Source organism: Anomalospiza imberbis, chromosome 1 (assembly GCF_031753505.1).
Source record: "Anomalospiza imberbis isolate Cuckoo-Finch-1a 21T00152 chromosome 1, ASM3175350v1, whole genome shotgun sequence".
NCBI lineage: Eukaryota > Metazoa > Chordata > Aves > Passeriformes > Viduidae > Anomalospiza > Anomalospiza imberbis.
Genome location: NC_089681.1, coordinates 39733373 through 39755140, shown reverse-complemented (window position 1 = coordinate 39755140; position 21768 = coordinate 39733373). Strand labels below are relative to the sequence as shown.

General features: G+C 41.1%; 2 long non-coding RNA genes across 3 annotated transcripts; one reads left to right on the top strand and one right to left on the bottom strand.

Annotated features, from left to right (window-relative positions):
* Positions 1–345: 345 nt before the first annotated feature.
* Positions 346–3962, bottom strand: LOC137473073 (uncharacterized). 2 transcript variants are annotated; one of them, XR_010998589.1, is made up of 4 exons: positions 3587–3962; positions 2897–3035; positions 1824–1891; positions 346–734 (listed from the first exon to the last, which is right to left on the bottom strand). It is a non-coding gene; the product is annotated as an uncharacterized lncRNA (long non-coding RNA). The 2 variants fall into 2 exon arrangements; XR_010998594.1 differs by having other exon boundaries at positions 3716–3962.
* On the top strand, positions 2936–20788 carry LOC137473078 (uncharacterized). The gene is made up of 3 exons (XR_010998598.1): positions 2936–3066; positions 5026–5208; positions 20485–20788. It is a non-coding gene; the product is annotated as an uncharacterized lncRNA (long non-coding RNA).
* The last annotated feature ends 980 nt before the right edge of the window (positions 20789–21768 follow it).

Genomic DNA, 21768 nt, shown 5'->3' with positions numbered 1-21768 from the left:
CTGTGCAAGGGTCTACTTCCACCTTTAAAATTCTCACAGTCAGGTGTACTTGATTTTTCCCTCTCTGCTGCTTGCCCTGCGCTACAAGTGCTGGATCACATTCCAGGACACCAAGGAGACCACTACTTCTTCTGCATGGAGGCTGCCACCACAATGCTGAAACCTTCTGTGAGGCACATCACTGCTTTGTGGGGTTAGACACCATCTCCAATTTTCTCTGTATTTTTCCAGCTCCAGAAAAAGCATTGCCCCAAGCACCACATCCAGCTACAGGTCCTTATTAGAGAAATAGAAGCCAGGAGTTTTGGCACCTGTAGTGCCCCTCTAACACCTGCAGTGCTGAGCACAGGGCTGTGTGAATGGGCCCAGCACAAGGGAAAGGCTGAAAGGAGCTGTGCACTCAAACCCCAAAACAGCTGCCCCCCAGCCCAGAAAGGTCACAGCTACAGAGTGCAGCATGCATCCAGCCACACACTCTCCTTTTTGGCTCTCTGTGGAGATGCTGGTGGGTCTGTTCCCTAGAACCCAGGCTGTTTCCATGAGAAGGAGGTGTGGAAGATATGTGTGATCTGACGAGCAGCTGCCACCACCTCCAGGTTTCCAGGGGGAAGAAAGCCTAGATGGGTGACTTTGGAGATGAAACTCTTGCAGCATTTTCCTTCTTGCAGCTGTGGGCTGCTGAGTGCAATCAGAGGAGTGGTCATGGACTTCTCCTGCAGGTCAGTGCATTGCTCCTACTGGGAGAGATTTAAAATGTTGGACGGGTAAAGTGTGTGTGCCAGAGCAACAGAAGCAAGGAGTCCTCCTTTGCGTGCTGGGCACCTTCACACAAAGAACAGATTCCTTGGGCAGACCCTGGGGCAGCTGATACAGGTGGGTCACAGTCTGGAGTAAGCACCAGAGTCTGTAGCACCGAGCAAGGCAACAGAGCATCAGCATTGAGGTAGGCACATGGATTTGGCTCATATGTGGGTTTTGAAGCCAGGGTCAGTGCCTGTGCCATGGGGGTGTCTTCTGACATTTTTCTGTTCCTCAGTTAGGGCCTTCACAATTGCTTCACCCCTCAAATTGTACATTAAGTGGCAGGGGTTTTTGCAATATTGCCTGGCACGGACATGGAAGATAAAAACAGCAACATGCAAACATAGATTCAGAACTTCTTAGTACTTCATTTCAGGCCCCTGGTTTCCCTGGTATTGGTATTGTAAAACCCCTTTCCAGCTGAAGTCTGTTTCTCCAGGGGAACTTTGAAGCCATAATGAAAATAGAGGCATTTTTTCCCATTTGATCCAATTTGTATACCAAAATAGACAAATAGGTGATGCAAGCTCACTTCAAGTGAAAAAAAAAAAAGAAAAAACCCAAGAAGGCTAATAAATTTATGTAGCTTTAGAAGTGATTATTAGACATAATAATTTATTTTCTGTTTCTGTACCTGTGCCTTTGATTGTAGGTCACAACAGTACCTGCAAGGAAAAATCCTTCCAGGGAATCTTGAAAAGCAGCTCACAGGCAGAATGGCAGGCATAGGAATCCATGGGTGAACAGTGGCTAAGCTGGCTCAGCAATTTAATGAGCTAAGATTGATCAATACTTCTTTCTAATGCTACCTGTATGAAACATATAGGTCTTTGCCATTTAATTTGATATCCATTCCTTTGCCATTAGTTTGATAGCAAATTTAAGCTTTTCCATGCCTTTATATTCTGTTATTTTCCTGCCTATTTTTAAATCTGCTTTTAAGTATAATGCATCCTATAAGAATTATTTTATTAAAGTATTATTTATTATTAAAGTATTATTAGTATTTTGAGGAAACTCACAGATTACTGGACGGTGAGGTATATCATGGAACCCTCCAACTTGCAAGCTTCCAGTACCTAAAGGAAACCTACAAGAAAGACATAAATAGAAAGGCTTTTTACAAGAGCATGTAGTGACAGGACGAGGGGCAATGTTTTCAAACTGAAAGAGAACAGGTTTAAATTATATTGGAAAGAAATTCTTTACTGTGAGTGTGATGAGGCACTGGGACAGGTTGCCCAGTGATGTTGTGGGTGCCCTATTCCTGGAAGTGTTCAAGGCCAGGTCAAATGGAGCTCTGAGCGATCTGGACTAGTGGAATGTGTTCCGGTCCATGGCAGAGGGGCTGGAAAGAGGTGATCTTTAGGGTCCCTTCCAACCCAAATCATTCTGTTGCTCTGTGACTTCATAATCCTTGTATTTAACCTCTGTTTGAGCTTTCTATGAGATTATTTCAGTTTTAACCATGATACTTTTCAGAATTTAGAATGCAGAAATTCAGTAGCTCTTTCTGAATCTACTTATTAGTCTCACCTACCTGGAATGAGCTGCTTTGGGATCTTGATTGCTCTATACATCTTCCTTATCCTGATTTTTCCCTTGCTAATTTAATGCCTAGTGTAATTTAAGGCTCTGAATACCAATGGTATCTCATTAATAGATTTTTTTTCTTGTACATTGTTTTGACCTTAGATCTGGTAACTGTGCGTCACCAGCTGTAATGAACAAACTGGAAGTCCAGAGTGCTGGCTGGCAGATTCAACTAAAAAGACAGGGCTAGAGTGATGAAGTAAAGGACACACTGCCTAGTGTCATCTTGTTTTTCAGAGCCTAAAATTTTTAATAGGTGTACCCAATTATTTCCTTCAGGTACAGCATTATGCAGTTGAATACTTATCTTATGGGACTACTAATTAAAAAAAATTATTAACAGCATCCAAAAAGAAGTAATTCAAAGGTTGGGTGTCTGTTCTACATGGTCACAGGATGAAAATGATCTTTATCTGTTGGAAACCAAAATATGTCACTCTGCCATATCTCTTTAAATTCAACTTAATGGTTTCTGTCTTTATTTAGTTTGCAGCCATATTACCTCATCCCAAGCTGGCAAGGCTGGGCCACCTGGGATCTCGTGGGCTCTTTGGGAAGTGTTGGTGATTCAGCACAGCAGTTGGCATGCTGCCCTCTGAGTCTCCGTGGAAAAATCCTTCACCACTGCACCTGGGCACCATCTGCTGAAGGAGGTGGCATCTGTCAGATGAGGTAGAAAACTGACCCTTGGAAACTCCAGTGTTTTCTCCAGGTTGTTACACAGACAGTGTTCTACCTAAGTAATATTTTTTGAACATTTCTCTTGAACTGCCGAAATATAGACAAGCATGCATACCAGTTACTTCAGTACCTTGTCTGCTCAGGAGACCAATAAATTAATAACAGTCCCACAGATGCATTAACTTGTAACACATTTGAGGGTTTAGCACTATTCCAGTAAGTAGTGTTTAAACTGGGAGGATATAGAAGGCAAAAATCTTTTTTTCCTGTATTACAAAAAGTGATTGAGTTAGGTTTAACTAATATGCTAGTAAACCCTGGCCAAAATTCCTCTTGTTTAATCAAGACAATATCTAAGGACTCAGACTTTAAAATGTGACTCTTAACTGGACTGCTGTGAGCAAATGACATTAACAGGCAAAGGGGCTTCTTTTTGGCTATATTTAGTAGTGTCTGTGTGTTAAAAATATGAATGGCCACAACATATCCTCCAGTGACTGCCACATCTTACTCTCCAGCTGACTTTTGCAAATGCTGGGGGTTTTAGGAAGCACTTTTTGCTTGTTTTGCTAGCAAAGATTTTGATTTCTTGGTCAAAAGGAACAAAGGACATCTCTGGTCTAGCCCCAGAACCATGGACCTCCTGCTGCACTCCTCTGTCTTCCTTTCCCTATGGGCTGGCTGGTGTGGGGCATAGTGGCTGCAAGGAAGAGTTAGGCAGGAGGTCACAGGCAGTGCAAAGGAGAGGCAGCCCCTACAGCCACCCAGATCTTTCCCTTCTCTGGGAAGTGCTGCTGTTAGGAGCTGGGGAGACAAGAAGGGGCAGAAGTGAGCTGGGGGAATGGCTGAAGTTTGTTTGGCCTCCCTGGCTCGGCTCCCTCTCCACTGGTGACTCCATATGTGGGCTTGGAAAAGCTTTGCACAATGATAGGCACAGAACCACGGAGTGGGCAGCTAGAGGGGCAGCCTCCCTGGAAGGGAGCAGTATTCTCTGCTTGAGCCAACAGAGAAAAGAAGAAAGGTCCTCAATCCTCCATACCATGTACGTTTACCAGTATGTTTCTGAAGTCCACACATCCAAGAAGTGACATCTTTTAGCTCAAAATCTACAATAGAGACACAAAGTTAGGCAAGTAAAATAAAATCAAATTTAACACATGGCAAAGGTGTTTCTGGTTTTAATTCATTTTTTTTAAGGATGGTCAGTTCTGCTGTGCAAATATAACAAGCTGAGAGATTTAAAATACCCAAATGGACAAAATGTGTGATCATGTATTGAGGCATATTCATCTCACTTTTATCTGCTTATCTGAGCCTGATGATTCCAGTGGAAATAATGCTCTGGACATTAATCCAAAGTTTCTCCCGATGCCTCTGTGACATCGACAGATTCTAGCACGGCTTCCAAACTGTAGTCTGATGGTCATATTGTGGATAATACACCTTTAACCCTACCTCTGCAGAAGGGGGTTGCATTATTCGTTATTACTTGTCTCTATCCAGTCGGAGTTCACAGTGATAAATCTAGCTTATAAGGCACTTACAAAGATGGGTGTGGTGTGCTGATAGCATTCATGATTAAGTGCTTTCCTGTGTCAAATATAGCCTGTAATATACTACAAACAGGCAGTTGATTTTTTTATACAAACTGATCTGGCTGCTATCAGACTCTGACATTTTATACTAATACTTAAAATAAATCTAGAAACAGGAAAGAAAGTACAGAATTATTGTTTTAAGCTAACTGTGAGGGCTTATCTTCAAAGTGACAGAGTTTCTATTGTATTTAAAGAAACTGGTCAGTATACTGGCATAAAGGTTAGAAGTGCGCATGAAGCTGGAGTTAAGTTCCAGCCTCAGTTTTCACTTTTGATATAAACCCTCTAAGATGCCTTTTTGTGTTGTTCTAACATGAAGATTTAAAAATATTTTTGCTTTCTTTTTTCCAAGCTTGCCAACTTTGCGTTAAAGCCTGCTCCTATTGAAATCACTGGGAGTTTTGCCATGCATTGTGAAAGGTCTGGGATGTGGCAGCATGTACTAAAATCTTTGTGATTTGTTGGACTACTTGGACAAGAGCTAGGGATATGTGAGCTACCATCATTAGTCTTTTCTTTCCACATCTTATCTCAGGTAACTTCTGCATGCCTTTTGAGATCCCTGGTTTAAATGGCTAAAACATGCCGGAAGTTGGATCCCCTTGAAAATGAAGACAATTTTCTATCTGAAAGTGCTCACCTTAGTGTATTTTAAAGAGTTGGCATTTCACTATATATAAGGACTAGTTAGACACATGACCCAAAATCAAGCTGAAAACAAAACTGATTGAGTATAAAATATTTTAATGAAGGTCATAAAATGGTCATCTGCTAAACAGAGGGCACATCTCACAATCATGTGTGAGATTTGGACCATCTTGAGGCTACTTTCACTGCCAGGCTCTTTCCATGAGCCTGACTGAGACTGAACTTGTCAGTCATCTGTGCAGCACACACCCATGGTCACACTAGGCTTGGCTCCAGATGTGATGTGCTAGGGGAAAGGTGGATCACACACTGTGATGTGATCTGAGCTTCCCTTCCCACAGGCTGGACAGATCAGGTGTGATATTACACACCCAGGGAGATTTCTTGAGTCTGGCTCATCATAAGCCCAATATGGGGCTTTGGAGTTGGTGCTCCACCTGGATAAAAAGGCAGTGGTATGGAATTCTGAATGAGGACCAGGAGAATAGAGTTTCCCATCGTGAGCCTGTTCTCAGACCTGATGGCAACTTCCTTGCATAGATGTTTCTTTTGTTATTTTGTCTAGAAGTGAAAATTACTGTGACATGTCAATGTCAAATTCTGAATATAAGGAAATATGACAATAACACAAAATGATGGAGAGATAAAAATTAAGAGCTTCTTTGAAATGTGAAAATTTGTCTTGAAAGAATGGAGTGGCACACTGCTTGTCAAACATGTAGAATTCTAAAAAGCCTATTGAATTTATGCGTAATGACCTTTATTACCGTTACCATATGTTGTAACTCTTCTCATAGGCCCTAAGCCTATGAAATATCAACAGAGAATAACTCAGACACAAGAGAAATCACATTATTAGAATTGCTCGCATGTGCAAAGTTGCTGATTGGTTGACATGTCCTTGCTTACAGCAAGAAAATCCAAACTCCGACACTTTTTGGCAGCTTGATTAGTGTTTTGGGTGGGTATTATCAAAAGAAAATTATTCCGTCCCCAACTGACTAGTCTGAAAATCAAACTCCTTTTTTTTAATTAGTATAAAACTCTCTGAGTCACTAGACATACTGGGGTGTATGTGTGGGGTGAGTGGCTGGTGAAGGAATAAAGCTTTTCTAAGACATATGTGAGAACATTTTTTTAAAATTAGAAATTAGAGCATACATTCCACCAGTTTAATTACCCAGCACATAAAATACCAGTACCTTTGACTTCCTGAAGTCATCTGAATAATTAAAATCATCCTTAGCTAATAGAAAGAGAGGAAAATTCTTTTTAGTGCAAGTCCATTTGTTTCTTCTTGCTGACCAGTGTTCTAATTGAGGTTAGAAGTGGGATTTGTGTGTCACTGGTAATTTTACTAGAGCAACATTTTTTTCCTCAAAGTTAGAAATTATTTCCTGAGAAATTATATTAAACAATATTAAAATTATTGCAAAAGTCACATTCCTGTTCCTGGAGCATGGAAGTTTGGTGAGTCCTTTTAACAGACTCTGCTTAACACACTGTGATGGCAAGGGGTGAGGCAAAATTGAAGGAAAAAATGCCTGACTGACAGCACCCCACCCAGATAAAGCCACTGCTTAGAGAAACTCAGGAATGTCTCAATGCAAGCGCTGTGCCAGGAACACATGCTCCACTGCATCCAGGAGTGATTTTCAATCACCCAGCTCTTAAAGAGGTCAGCAGTAGCAACAGCCTGCAGGCTTGTTCCCTCCTCTCAACACAGGAAAGACTCATGCCCCTCCTCAATCTGATTTAGCTCCTTTTTCTTGCAACCTCTACCTTATTTATAGAATCACAGAATAATTTAGATTGGAAAGGACCCTTGAAGGTCATCCAGTCCCACCCTTTGCTCCTGACAAGGATGATTTAAAAGCCAGATGAGGTTATTCATGGCCTTGCCTCATCAGGTTTTGAAAGTATCTGAGGGTGGAGATCCCCCACCTCTCTAGCTGGGTTTAACCACTCTTACCACAATGTTTTTTCTTCTTATCCATGCTGAAAATTTCCCTGGATGCAAATTGTGGGCATTGCCTATTGCTCTTTGGCTGCACGTCTCTGAGACAAGTCTGACTCCCTCTTGTCCTTTAAGCAGCTGAAGATCAGAGTCATATTCCTCTCCACCCCTAGCCTTTCCTTCTCCAGACTGGCAACCTCGGTTTCCTCAGCCCTCCTTGCACATCATGGCCCACAGCCTTGGTGCTCCTCCACTGGACTTGGTGTAACACGTTAATGCTTTTTACTGGGAAGCCCAAGAGTGGACATGACAGAGCACCCCAAAGGAAGCCTCACTGCAAGGGAACAGCTGTTGGCTGCTCTCTACTGAGGCAGCCTGGTGTGTTTTAGCTTTCATTGCCTCAAGGGCGCACTGCTGACCCATCTTCAGCAAGTTCTCCACCTCAGGTCCTGCTCAGCAGAGCTGCTTGCCCTCCCAGACAATCTCCAGTTTGCATTGCTGCAGGGGCTTCTTCTGTCCCATGTGAAGGACCTTGCATCTGTTCTGATGAACTTTATTAGGTTTATGTCAGCCAGAAAAGATATGTGGTGTATATCAGCAAATCCAACACCCTTTACTTCATAAGATCTTTCTTATCTGTGTGTCTTTGAGCTTTAACTTTCTGATTTTTGTCAGAAGCCCATGGACAAGTAACTCGCTTGCACCCCTTAAATTTGGCTCTGCACCACAAAATCTTTGGGCTTTAAAACACTTTTTACTGCCTATACATAATCTGAGACAGGGTTTATTAGGTCCTTCACAGATAAGGGTAGGTCTAACTCCCTCAGAGGAGCACGCTACCTTGTGTTGGGCCAAAAAGCTGCAGAGGAGATTGCAAGTGATTGTCTCACTGGTCAAAATGAAGAAAAAAACAATGAACAGAAAGGACACAAACCTAATTAAGCTATTTTCAAGCATCTGGTGAAAGTATTCAATAGTTAGGGGAAATTTACAAAAAAAAATACAAAAAAAGAAAAACCCAACCAAAACCTGAGGAATATTGTATAAGAATTGGCATACAAGAAATCAGCATATGAGGCATTGCCACCAGAAGGTATCAGTTAGCTCACCCTGATCTTTTTTCTGTGGAAATGTCAGTGGCCCATCCCTGGAAGGGCTCAAGGCCAGGTTGGATGGGGCTTTGAGCAATCTGGTCTATCGGAAATTGTCCCTGCCCATGGCAGGGGGAGCTGGGACTAGAAGATATTGAAGGTGCCTTTCAATCGAAACCATTTTATGTTTCTATAATGGTATGTCATGTCATAAACAGGACCCTATTTCTGCTCTTGAAAGTGAGAAAGAGTGCAATATCAGCTTTTTCTCCGACTGGAAAGCAAGAGAAATTTCTGAACACACACACATAAGAAATTTAGAAATGTTCATTATCTGGGAGTATGTTTTTTTTATCACAAGTGGCAGAAAAAGAACCTCAGAGGACTGAATTTTATACTGAATTCCATGTCTCCTATTCTGGTGATAATATTCAGGAGAACGCTAAAGGAGTCTATTGAGAAGGCAGGACTTTGAGGAAAACCAGGATATTTGCACACCTGATGGCAATTCAGCCAGGCTTGTCCCTGGCCAATAGCTAGTAGTTAGCCACAAACTGTGTATTAAACAGCTGAATATATATAGTCTGCAATCTTTTAAAAACTTAATTTAGGTCCTAAACTTTTAAGCAAATCTTGTATAATTTGTGTTAAACTCTCAGCTTTTCACTTGAAATCCCAAACTGGTCCCTTGCTGCCTCTTCATATGTGATTATGTATATTTTCTATGCAGTATTCTCAAAAAATATTTAAGATATTTTGAACTTTAAAAAAAGCTAGATTGTCATCTCTTATATCATCAATACATGATCATTATCCTAATTAGAAAAGGACTGATAATCATACTAATATCTGTGAGAGCTCTGCTGTAGAATTCACCTGGTATAGATTCAGTGTCTAAATAATAACTAAATTTTTGCATGGTCAAATAAGAGAGGTGAGCAAAGATGCAATAGTTCCCTCCATCATAATTATTTGAATGACCATGTGTTCGTCCTGCAGAATGGAAAGCAGGAGATAAATGTGAGAAGGGCACAAAATGTCCTTTGTTCATGACACTGTGAAGAGGAAACTCTAGAAAGCCTCAGTGCCTGACTCATGGCAGACCACCATGGCATTGACTTTGGAGTGAAATTGAAAATGTAGCTTCTGACAACAGCAAAGATGGCCAAAGGCATTGACAAGGCTCAGGGGTCAGACTCAGAGGTGACAGACTGATCTAATTTCTTGGATTTGACAAAAACAACACATCTGGTTTAAAAAGCAAAACAATACAAAAACTTATGTGAGGAAAAAAAGATGGCTTGGAGTGTCTGCAAGGCCTCTGCCAGACGCTCTCACTCAGCAGTGTAGTTCTCACTGTTCTGGATCACTTCTTTGCTGTTTATCTTGAGTAAAGCCCTTTGTAATTAAGTTAATACTGATTTAATCATGACAATCATAGCTGGTAGATATCCAAGGAAATGATAACAAAAATTAAGCAGTGTGCAGATCACATGTACGACAAGAGATTGAAGAATAAAAGAATACTGCAGGGGCAGGCCATACTGCAGTTTTCCTTTTGAAACTGCTGTTGAGAACAAAACCAAACAAATGGAAAAGCTAAGGCTGCTTCTTCTGCAAGATTACACATGATTTGTGTAATATACTTGGACTAGTTTGCTAACACAATCCCATGAAGTGGCGAGGGTTTGACAGCCACATTATTACATCTCAACTTGGCGGAGAGGTTGTGGGAGACGAACTCATTGTGTTTTAGGTCATTTGTGTTCATTAGCAAGTGCAAAGCCATCAAAGCCATGTTTGCCTTCTGCTAAGTGGAGCTGCATCTCTCTCACCTGGACTCAGCATCATTCAGATATGCAGCAAGGTTGTCCCATCTAACACCTCATCTTTTAAAGAAAATGAGTTGGGATCATGAGACATTAGGCACAGCTCCACTGTTTCCTCAGGTTTTCTAATTACCTGGTGAGCTGTCTGCCCAACAGTAGCAGTGGATTGAAGGAGTCTTGGGGGCAGGTAGTGGAGCCACTACCTGCAGTGCCAGTACAATACTTCATCAGGTTTAGGCCTCCATCCTTAGACTGGAGCTTGCTTAGATAAGGTAGCCAGTGCTAGCTGAGGAAAACCCTTTAGCATGATTCATGTGTTACCTGAAACAATGTCACAGCACAGTTTCAGATTAGAAAACGTAATTACCCTGATCAGTTGTTTACAAAGAAATTGTTTGAAGCTTTCCAAAGACATTGTTTGCCATCGGGGCAGTATCACTTCCATTGTGTGTTTTGTGTACTGGCCTGATAGATAATGATGGGAGCGCTTGGAAAATGACTCTCCCTCAGAGCATCAAAGTTTTTGTAGTATTTGTAACCCAGCTACAGAATCTTGTGCATGATGCATGCAACAGTCTTTAAATCTGTGACTATTAAGCTCATTGTGTTTTAATTTGAAAATTAGACAGTCAGTTTTCAAAGATTTATGGCCTCATCCTGAACACACTGAAGTCAATGGAAGTTTTGTCCTTGCCTTCATTTGGAACAGGATAGAGTTCTTGTGATGTAATGTTTGATCTCCAAGCAATGGATTCAAGAAATAACTAGATCTGAGTAGTTATTGAGACCACTTAGAGCTAATCAGATAAAAACTCTACAATTTTGAGGGAAAGAATGAGAGTACCAGAAATTCAGGGCCACTGAATGCCATGGGAAGATATAGTCGAGAGCTTTTCTGTGCTGATAAAATTTAAATCACAATCAGAACCATTCTAATCTGACTTAAGCTGGAAAACCCATGGCAGAGCTGAGCAGCTCTGAAGGACTGCCATTTAATTTTAAATTGCAGCTCAAAACTGGTGCTGAGCTTAAATGTTACTTCATCAATATACAAGGTCAATATACAACACGAATCTCTCACCAGTTATGATCTGTAAGTAAAATCTGTTTGGAAACCTTTGAATGTTGGGGATTGCTATGTTTGAACACAGACAAGTTCAGTTTTTTTTCTTTTTTTCCTTCTTCACATTAATGTATGTAAAGCTGCTTGGTGTGGGGATAAGGGGAATTGACAGTAACTCTGCTACACTGGTTTTCTGGAATGGGAAATTTTTCTAAAGGGGAGGAGCTTTATAAATTAACCAAATGTGGTGACAAGAGCAGTAGAACACAAAGGTAAAGAAAACATCCTTAACCTTAATTGTGTGTTTTAGCATGGCTGATTTCACAACTATGTGGACACATTCTGCACTGACTTATAGTGCTTTACAGATGTGCCTTTTGGACTTCAACTTATCCTTGTGTAGACCAGACCCTGGCTGCCCTTAGCCTCTGAAGATGCTTGAAAACAGCCAGTCTAACACATGCAAGATTTTGCAATATTTAATTCATTAATTTTCAGCTATTCTAGAGGAGCATCAGGTGTGTGTAAAATGTATAGGCTTTGATTGAAGGGATAACTTTATTGTGAAAGGTATACTGAATGCAGCATGGGCTGCTCAGAAACCCAGCTGAGATGAGTAAGCTCAAACTGCCAGCAAGCTGGTTTGCTATCCAGTGACAAAATTGGGTTGCATTGTTTCCTCTTGCTATGGTGCTGGTGGCTGATTGCATGCCCTGCATCAGTATGATGTGACACAAAAATGGAGCAGGGATTTATATTTGTAAACTCTGGGATTCAAACCTGAAAACAGTTAGTCTGGGAGCCAAGCCCAGAGAAATCTTTCTGTATGGCATTTATTAACTATTACTTTTCAAGGGTGAGGGACATTTATAGTAAACTTTCGCCTTTGCCAGCTAAAGAAGAAGTAATTTCAGTTATCTTTGAAACCCAGCAGACTCCCTGCTCCTGTGAAGAGGTCTAGAGAGCTCCTAGAGCCAAAAAGGCATGCCACTGACATCTGTAAGCAGTGGTTTCAAAGATCTCCTCCCCTTACACACACCCTTTTCCCCCTTCACTTTGCCTTCCTCCTCTTCCTCCAGCCTGCCCTCAGTGGGTTCCTTGCTGGAGGCTGTGCCAGAAAGAAAATGCAGATCCTTATTTTAATCACCCTTAATGGCTGGGAGAGCTACCCATATCCCACCATTACCACTTGTGTCAGAGATCTGCCCCATGAACTGTTGGAATTATCAACAATTAAATGTTGGCTACAATTCATGACACTGGTTTTACAAATCCAGAGCTAGGTCTCACCTTCTCTGCAGTAGGGGTGTGCAGATCTCTCAGCCAGCACTCCTGCACCATGATGCCACTCCGATGTTGATTCTGCCATCAGCCTTCCACTCATTTTCGGTAATCAGATCACAGCATTTTCACATGCTTAGGTTGTCAGTAGGGAAGCATTTCTTGTCCCCCTGTGCTCCTGACAGCATTGCATAAAGCCACTTCCTACACACAGCATAATGAACCGGAATTTCTCCTCCTATAGAAGGCCATATCCTCCCTCCAGCTGCACACATAGAGTAGGAACTTGTAAATGCATGCTAACCCATGGCCTTACACAGGGCTATAACTCCTGGTCTCTGTTGGAAACAGCCATCCAGATGGACCCATTCGTGAAACGCAGAGTTCGTTTTTCATGTGCGCAGTAATTTTCCAGCATTCCAAAAAGAGGATTTCTTTGGAAGAGGGCAGGATAAAATTCTTGAAGAATTTAACCCATTGATCTGAGCCATTTCTCCCATTCCCAGAACAGCATAGAGACAGCCAGTAGACCACATACAGGTATGAGTGTAGCAGGAATATCCCAGTGGTTGGAGCACTGGAAGACACTGAAAATGTGAAGGGGTCTGAAAAACTGGTATTTAATGCACTGATCTTTGGAGCCTTCACAATGAGCATTGTTAGATATAGGATCTGCTAAACAATGAGTCCTTGATAGGACATAATACCTATTCAGAAGCTCAGCTTTGCACACTTGCTCTTAAAACATCCTTAGCTCAACTTAAATTTACCTTTGTTACACACAATGCACATGTGACAGACGGTTGCATTCATTCATCTACTTTATTTAGATCTTTGACAGGCTTACCTACTCTCTGCTGTAAAGCTGGGATTCTTATGGGTTCCTGAATCAATGCTATTGCTAATTAGTACCTTTTGAAATTGTCAGTGTCAGATGCTTCAGGTGACACTGAAATAACATTGAGGAAAAGTTAGAAATCTGGAGGTCTGTGAGCGAAACCTGACTCTGCCTAATTGCCTTCTGTGCTTACCTTATAGTCCCTGCTTGGACAGTTTCTCCTTTTGAATAAGAAATGTAAATTCCAGAACATACCGTCCTTCATCTACCAACCAGTAAAGACCCAAAAGTACTGCTTGTTGTTAGCAATTGGTTGAGCACCTCCTATTACCTCAGGCTGGCAGCCAAGCTGGCAGGTCTGGGAAAGGTATGACAATCCAGGATGTAGTATCCTGACTGTACATAATGCACTCTGCCAGCCAAGCAGAGGCTTTCCATAGTGAGAAGCATTCCTCTAGTATGACAGTAAATGACAGGGACAAAAAAAATGGAAAAGTTTTTCCCCAGAAACACTCTGTTCCACTTTAATTTCTTAAATGGGAACTGGCCTGTAAACAGTTGCTTTTATAAGCTTGCCTGCTCTTTCAAATTTTGCCAGTGGCTCCTACAATCACCTGAACAAAAGTGACCATTTGAAAATATGTAAACGTTTAAAATATCATAAATTGAAAAAATGAAATTTCAGGGCTTCAAAACCTATAAAAATACGTTTGTGCATTTGTTCAGCTGATTTTAGAAGAGTTGTTAACTATTTCCAAGATCTAAAGTTAAATTCGAAAATAGTGGTGATGTTTGTATAAAATGTGTGCTTAAATTATAGCTGTTTATTGCAGTTTCTGGAGACTCTCAACTTGAAAAATATATTCTGGAGGAAACTGCTGATATGCTGCAGTTTCAAAGAGCAAATCCATAGTGTGGCAAGACAGTCCCTTGTAGTAGTTAAGGTTTTAATTAGAGGTAAACACTACTTAGCTCATCTGATACCAACTCTTCCCAGGAGCTAAGCAGTTCACGATTCAGATTTCTGTCTGCCACTGTAAAGTGAGGGTTAATGGGGGAAAGAAGGAGGAGAAGAAAGGACTGCTAAACATACGAGGTCATTCTTGTCCGTTGGACAAGCCTGTTCTTGCTTCCCTAAGAAGAGAGTTTGCATATTAGTTGAGGAAGGAATGCGAAGCTGACCTTTCAAGGAGGGGAACTTATGAAGTAGAAGTAATTGCTAGTGTGATTGGCCAAGTCAGAATGATCTGAAAAGCTCTTCAGGATGATTGTGATTTTGATCAAGTACAAGGGTGAGGAGGAAGTAATGCATTTGCCTATATTCCTTATTTACAGTCAAAAGAATAGATGAAAATTAAAAGTAGAAGCTGTGGCACCTCCTTGAAGCAAATTTGTTACCTTTAAGACATACAGAAATGAGAATCTTAGCTCAAAATTTGAGCAGAAGAGATTACACTCAGGGCACTTGGCAGCCCACTCATTGCTCACATTCACTGCTCATTTAGGTGCTGTGGTAGAGAGACAGACTAGCCCAAATCTTACAGCTATTGCTAGTCCTCTCATAACTCGCACTTATCCCTCCCCTTCTGCAGTGCTTTAAAATTACATGGGATATTTTGGTGTTGATAGTGAAAAATATAGGCCTGCCTTTTAAATAGCCATCACTTTTTGTCACCAGGCAGCGTAGTTATCTGTGATTGGAGAGGGTGGAAATCATTGGCATGTAAATAAGGTGCTTGGCGAGGTGGCAGACGAAGAGGCTGTGGATTGACATGCACAGCCACCAAGGGGGAGCCAGCGTCAGACACCCTGGCTTGTCGGCTTTGCTTGGAAGGCTCAAAATCAACGAATCATAGAATTACAGAATCATGCAGGTCCTCTTGTAAACCTCACAGGCAAGTCCAGCACTAAACCACGTCCCTAAGTGCCACATTCACACATCTCTTAAGCACGTCTAGGGATGGTGCCTCAACCACTCCCCTGGGCAGCCTGTTCCAATGTTTGACAACCCCTTTTGGGAAGAAATGTTTCCTAATATCCAATCTAAACCTCCCCTGGTGCAGCCTGAGGCCATTTCCTCTTGTGCTGTCTCTTGCTACTTGGGAAGAGAAGCGTAGACCCTCTTCTCTCCAACCTCCTTTCAGGTCATGCTCCGTTCCCCCCACCCCCAACACTCCCCCAGCCTCCTTTTCTCCAGGCTAAACAATCCCAGCTCCCTCAGGCTCTCCCCATCGGACATTTTTCTCCAGACCTATGATGAGCTTTATTACAAAAGGCTTGTTTCTCTTTGGACTCTGGCCACTTCTTTGTCCAAATCTAGGAGATTATTCTAGAAAATCAGAACATCTTTTCAGCCAAATACTCGTGTGTCTTAAATGTCATTCTTACCTAGTTGTAGGAAGAATACTATTTCATCTAATTAAGGATGAGGCTAAGTGCTAATGTCTGTTTATTTTTAGAGACTAAGTTAGCTGCATTAGAATTTGTCTTTTGTTTGGTTTGTTTACACAGTGTTTTCAGACCTGGTTTTCTAAAGGTTAGAGAGGAGAGTTACTGAGGCTTTGAGCATAAATCTCAGCTGCTCTCTGTGCGGGGCTTTACCAGCTCCGTGGCACCTACTCACAAGGATGTCTTTATTATCATTTCACCCATCTTCGCCTTCCAGTTTCCTGGTGCAAACTGGAAAAGAGGGAGCCAGAACTCACTGTGCCTGGATTTTACAATGCTTTCATGCTGCACTGGATATTAAAGGCAACTAGAAAAAAGTCTGTTTGGATTATCAGAGCACAAGTCCACATAAACAACAACTTATCAGATAGCTGTATTGTAAAAGAATCACTTGTAGTACTGAGGAATATCACTAGAGACACATATTTCATGTGCTTTATGATTGTTTTTCAGCTGTCAATTTGAAACAAAACCTTAAGTATTTTGAATCATTTCTTCACCTAAGCTGCAAAAGATTTAGGGAATTCTTTGCTTGAAAATTCTGATGCAGGTGTATATTATTTTTTAGGGATAGTTAAATAATATTCTCATACACTGAGGTAAATAGGACCGGCTGATTCATGGCTACAGAACCCCTGCAATTCTATCTGAGTACCTCGCAGTGTTCTGTTAATTATCTCACCACTCATTAGAAAATCAAGATTGTGAAATGTGACTCTGAGGGTGTATTTTGATGTTCTGACTGTCCTGACCAGCCTGAGCACACCCTGGGCAAATTACTGGTCCCATGTGGATGGGGCAGCTGCTGGTCTGTGGTTTCCCAACATTCAGAAAGGAGAAGTGGGGAAAGGGAAGAAAGAAGTGAAGGGAGGAGCAAATCAGCTGCTGCCAAACCCATGTGGTGAAGCATCCTGTGGCCTAACTCAACTGGCTACTCCACCATGCACACTGCATCAACGCTGTGTGATGAGAATGCTGCAGAGAAGAGGAGAGCACTGGTGGGCCAGAGGGGAGGGGAAGAGAAGCAGGGAACTAAGAATGGAAATTAGGGGAGAGGCAAAATCAAGGTGGAAATGTTTTGCTGCTGTGATCCATGGTCTTATTCAGTCCTCCTCATAAAAACCCCTATCCCAACTTGAGAACTCTTTCTGCATTAGGGAATGAAGAGTAAGACTGGCACCACAAGGATCAGGACCAGAGCAGGCAGAGGCAACTGGGTTCTTGTTAGTGAGTCACTGTTGTATGGGCAAGGCCAGCATCTGGGGGAAGAATTTTCCTTCAGAGTAGGAGGCAAAGAAGAGCTGGCTTTGTTTTTGGATCTTGCAAAACATGCAGAGCTAGGAAAAGAGTTAGAGAGATCAGCATTAATTACTCCACACTGAGTTCTGTTACTGCTAAAATCTCTATGGAACAATTAAAACTTAAGTAAAAGAGTGAGGGGTGAGTAAATTGTGGAAATGTATGTGGGTCAATAGGCAATCTGCTGTCTCAGTCCTAACAGTAAATACATTCTCAGTAGTTTTATATTTGTATCAAAGGTGATCATCGGCTGTCTCTGTAGGATCCTGCAACCTCTTTATATTTTTAATTCCTACTATCCTGGATTTAGAGTCCCTTCTTCAATGCTGTGCTTAACTTAGGCTTGTGACATTATTGACACCACCCACATTAAGAAATTCAGAGCCATCTCCTACTGCTTTCAGCCTTTGCTGTGCTTTGCATACCACCTTCTTCTTCAACCAGTTCTAGCCCCACTTTTATAGCTCATTAAGCCCAACCCTGTCAGTGCTGGTTGTTTCAACACCAGTCTGCATCTTATCCATTTTAGGCATCTCTCTGGGTGCCTGCCTTCATCATAGACCTCCAGGTATTGTAAAATTCAGTGATAAAGCAATCTTTTCATCTCTTGTTGTGCCCAGCTCTAACTGTACGGTAAGGTACAGCACAGCAAACTTGTTTCTGCCAGAACTCAGCACTCATTCACCATTTTTTGGCTTAGTCTTCATCCTGCTGTAACTCTGCATGTCTGGTAATAAAATCAGGTCTGTCCTGGACACAAACTCTAACTTCAAGGTGCAACTGTAGCCTGATTATATTTATAAGGAGGATGGCAGAATTAGCAGAGCTATATGCTTTGAAGTATGCATTTTGTATCATTGTTTATGCTGCAAGCTACACAGAGACACTCTGCTATAATTATGCCTTAACCCTGTGCCACAAAGATGAAGGCAGTTCACTGCTGGATCCTACAAGCCTTGCAGTGCTAGGATGAAAGTTCAGTCTGACAAGTGAGAATAACTTAAGGCATGTTTTAAAAAATAACATTTAAAAATCTTAGGTTCAAGATACAGCTTGGTAAAGTTTCTCATGAAGATGTGTGTTTGTACTAGGTCTTCTTAGAGTCACAGCTCCTCTAGGTACTGACAGGGGAAGTTTTCTTGTAGATAAATGATATAGGGCCATGATTAAATTATGGTTACTTTATATTGTCTGTAAATGAAGGCTGAAGAACTGAGATTGTTACTGGATGCTGTGTTACTCTTCTTGTAGGAGGAATTGGAGTGGTCATCAGCTTGAAGGATTTTGTGACAGCCATGAGTTACGTGGGCTCTGAGTTGGGTCTGGGCTTAGGTTTAGGATGACTCTAACAGTGGCAGCTTTATAGTTAGATAGATTAAGCTCTTGGAGATAAACTGAAGATCAGAGCTATTAACATTTAAAGAACAAATATGTGCTGGGTTTACTTCTGCTGTGGGAAGGATTTCTGAGATGCAAGGAGTCTTTACTGGGGATTAGGATAAGGATTTTGGATAGCCAGAGCTAGATATATTTCTGAATCGTTCAAATTACTGCAAGGATGTGGGCTTTAGCTAGTCATGAGAAAAGTCTTCTGATTAGTGCTGGGGCAGGTATAAGTCACTGGGATAAGGTTCAAGGTTAGTGTATGCCTAAACACAGCTTTATTCTCCCTTCATTTGCCTGTGGACAACGGCACATGCACTTCCTGTTTGTGACTTTTCTAAAAATGAGTCTGAGCGGGAACAGTTCAGGTTTGAAGGGTCTTTAGGTTCTGAGGAAACTGGGGTCTCTCTTTGAACTATGTGGTTCCGCTCCTGTTCATCTGGAATTTGGAAATGTTAATTATGGAATGGGAAAATATCTAGAATGCAGTGCCCTGCTTAAATACTTGGTTTTGACTTTTTAAGCGTTACAGCAGAGCTGTATCTGTCTTTCCTGGTGCCTGTTTAAGCTGTGCTTATTTAGTTAGAAAACAGCTTAATTGCTCAGGGTGAGGAGTTAAAGTTTATTTTTATGCTGCTCTGTTTTTAGCTGCAGATTGACATAACTGGCTAGTAGTGGAAGCCCCTTTGTATGAAACATCCCTTATCGTATTTGTCCCTCGAGCATATTCTGTGCCAAATTATCACTCCTAATAGGCTGGTTGACTTTCTGGACAGAGGAAACATCTTGATAAGTTTGCTAAATATGTTATGTCAGAGAAAGTGCATCGCAGATATTTTATCATCTGCATAAGGACACACTTGGTTCAGCTCTGAAGTGCCTAATTCCCTAAGCTCACCTGTTGAGCTGACTGTTATTCACAGCATCTGATTATCCAACTGTGTGCACTTGGCTGCCATTTTTTTCAGACACACTTACGCAGTGGCGTTTTGCAATGACGTCAATTCTTTTCCTGTCTGACCTAGAAGACTTCGGTGACTCAATGTTGGCTAAGAAGCCCTAAAGATTAAATCGAGGACACTAGCTTAATTACTTTAACAGTTCTTTTAAAGGATTTCCCAAGAATGAGAATCATGACAAATTGTAGCTTAGGGGATTTTAGTAATTCCTGAAACTGAAGGTAATGATGCAACCCAAGATATGCCCTGCGTTCCTGTTGATATGTTGAGGATTTTTAAAAGAATAAACAGCATTGGGAAGACTTTTGTGATACAAATCCTAAATGCATGAATTGGTGAAATAAATCCTACTAGCCCAGACCCTACCTAAGTAAGACTGCAGGATTTGCGCATAGTGGAGTGTTTGCAAAACTTTCTTATGTATAGTTACAGCAATTTGTGAGAAAGTAAAAATAATTGTTATCACTGTTAAATGTTCCCACTTGTAATTTAAAATTATCTTCAGATCTTATTTTCATCTGCAAAGCTTGGCCATGCAAATTCGGAGAACTGTATTTGCAGTTGGTACTAAAGTGAGTGCCTCTGCTTCTCCCCTTGCTAATAAGCACAACAAGCCACATTCTGATTTCTGCTACTCCTGCTTAAATGAGAAGTAAAGCCTGTGACTTTCACCTTAGTTCTCAAGTATTTTACTGTTTCATAAAAATACTTGGCATTTATTACACTGGAGCAGAAATACTGTGGGGTTTTTAGATTCTGACACTAAGATATTCTCTATTGGTTTTATGTTATCAAGAAATCAAGAAAAAAAGGAGTCAAAAATTTGTCACATTTACAGTGAGGTATTTCCAAAATATCTTTACTACAGTGGGTGAATTCACTCTATATTCATAATGGAGCAAATTTGAGCACTTATTAGCAACCTATTCACTATTATGATTGGAAAATGTAATCTATCACAAGTATGATGTTTGCTAATTCTGCATAGTTTCTCACAATTTACAACTTCCTCCAGCTTGCAACATCAAAACTGCAGGAGGAAGAGCATCTACTTTTGGAGATATGGAGGGAAAGGAGGCTGACTAAGTATGAAGGAATTTGGGGGACTTCTATGCAATGCTTAAGACTTGCTCATCACCTCAGAAAAACCTTCTCCTTCCACAGTGAAGTTCTCCTAACTGCAACTGAATTGTTCTTCCCGTTGAACTGCTTTGGGGAAAAAGCTAAGGTAATTTCCTTAAAATACTTTTCTGAAGGTAAATTAGGATTGAGAATAATTAATGGTGATTAAATCATAGTGTTGCTGAAGGTAGTAAGTCGTCAAATCCAGGGAACTCAGAGTACAATAAACTGAAAAAGGATACCACATCCTTGAAGCTGAGGTAGCAAGATCCTCATTCACAAGGTGGGGGTGGAGGAGATATCTTTGAAAGGTTTTTAGATTTCTGTGGTTGCTTTTAAAGTAAAACTTTTAAGGTGTTTGGCCTTTCATTATTTATAGGTATTATCTGTGCTATTTAAAGTATAGTTTCTTAAGACATAGAGTGACAAACTGAAAGTAGGACACTGGATGGGAATGCCTGGCCAGTAGCTGCATGACATGTCCATAAAAAGCAAAGGTAAACCAGTAGGTTTGGGCTCTTTTGCTAAATTTAGTAATTTGAAAGTATTCAATATTGAATTTATGATAACAAATCAGATACCCAAATTATTTACAATGGTTATAAAACCTGGATAGGGATGTTTTAGCTTGGTATCAACCTACCTCTCAAAACTGTCTGAAGAAAAGATATCTTCCACAATGTGATAGTTTGAAAAGTAGCCCCCCAAACCTATAAAGAGAATGGCCTCTCCTCCCTTAGATGGGGTTCTCTGGCTTGACCAGATATTTTAAGAATATCCTCAGAAAACCCTAGAGTACTACAAAATACCCAGCCTATTTACCTTTGATAAGAGCAACAAGAAATGCAAAGAGAATTGTTTGCTCTAGGGGTGAAACAGAGCTGGATGATCTGAAGAGTTTTATAGCCAGCTGTGTGTACGGAGCATCCTGAATTCCACAGTAGCCCCATTTGACAAGGACAGAGATTTCTTCTTTCCCAACACTGAACCCTTACTCCTGATGCCTGTAGCTTCTTTCATCCACAGCAACCACATTCGGCCCCCTCAGTAAAATTTTTGGGAAGTATATTATTAAAAGATTGTGGTGATCCCGTTAATTCCATTATATCCAGGCATCTTGGATTTTTTATTGTTGGGTTGTTTTTTTTTTTGGTAGTTAAATGACTTACTTTGAAAG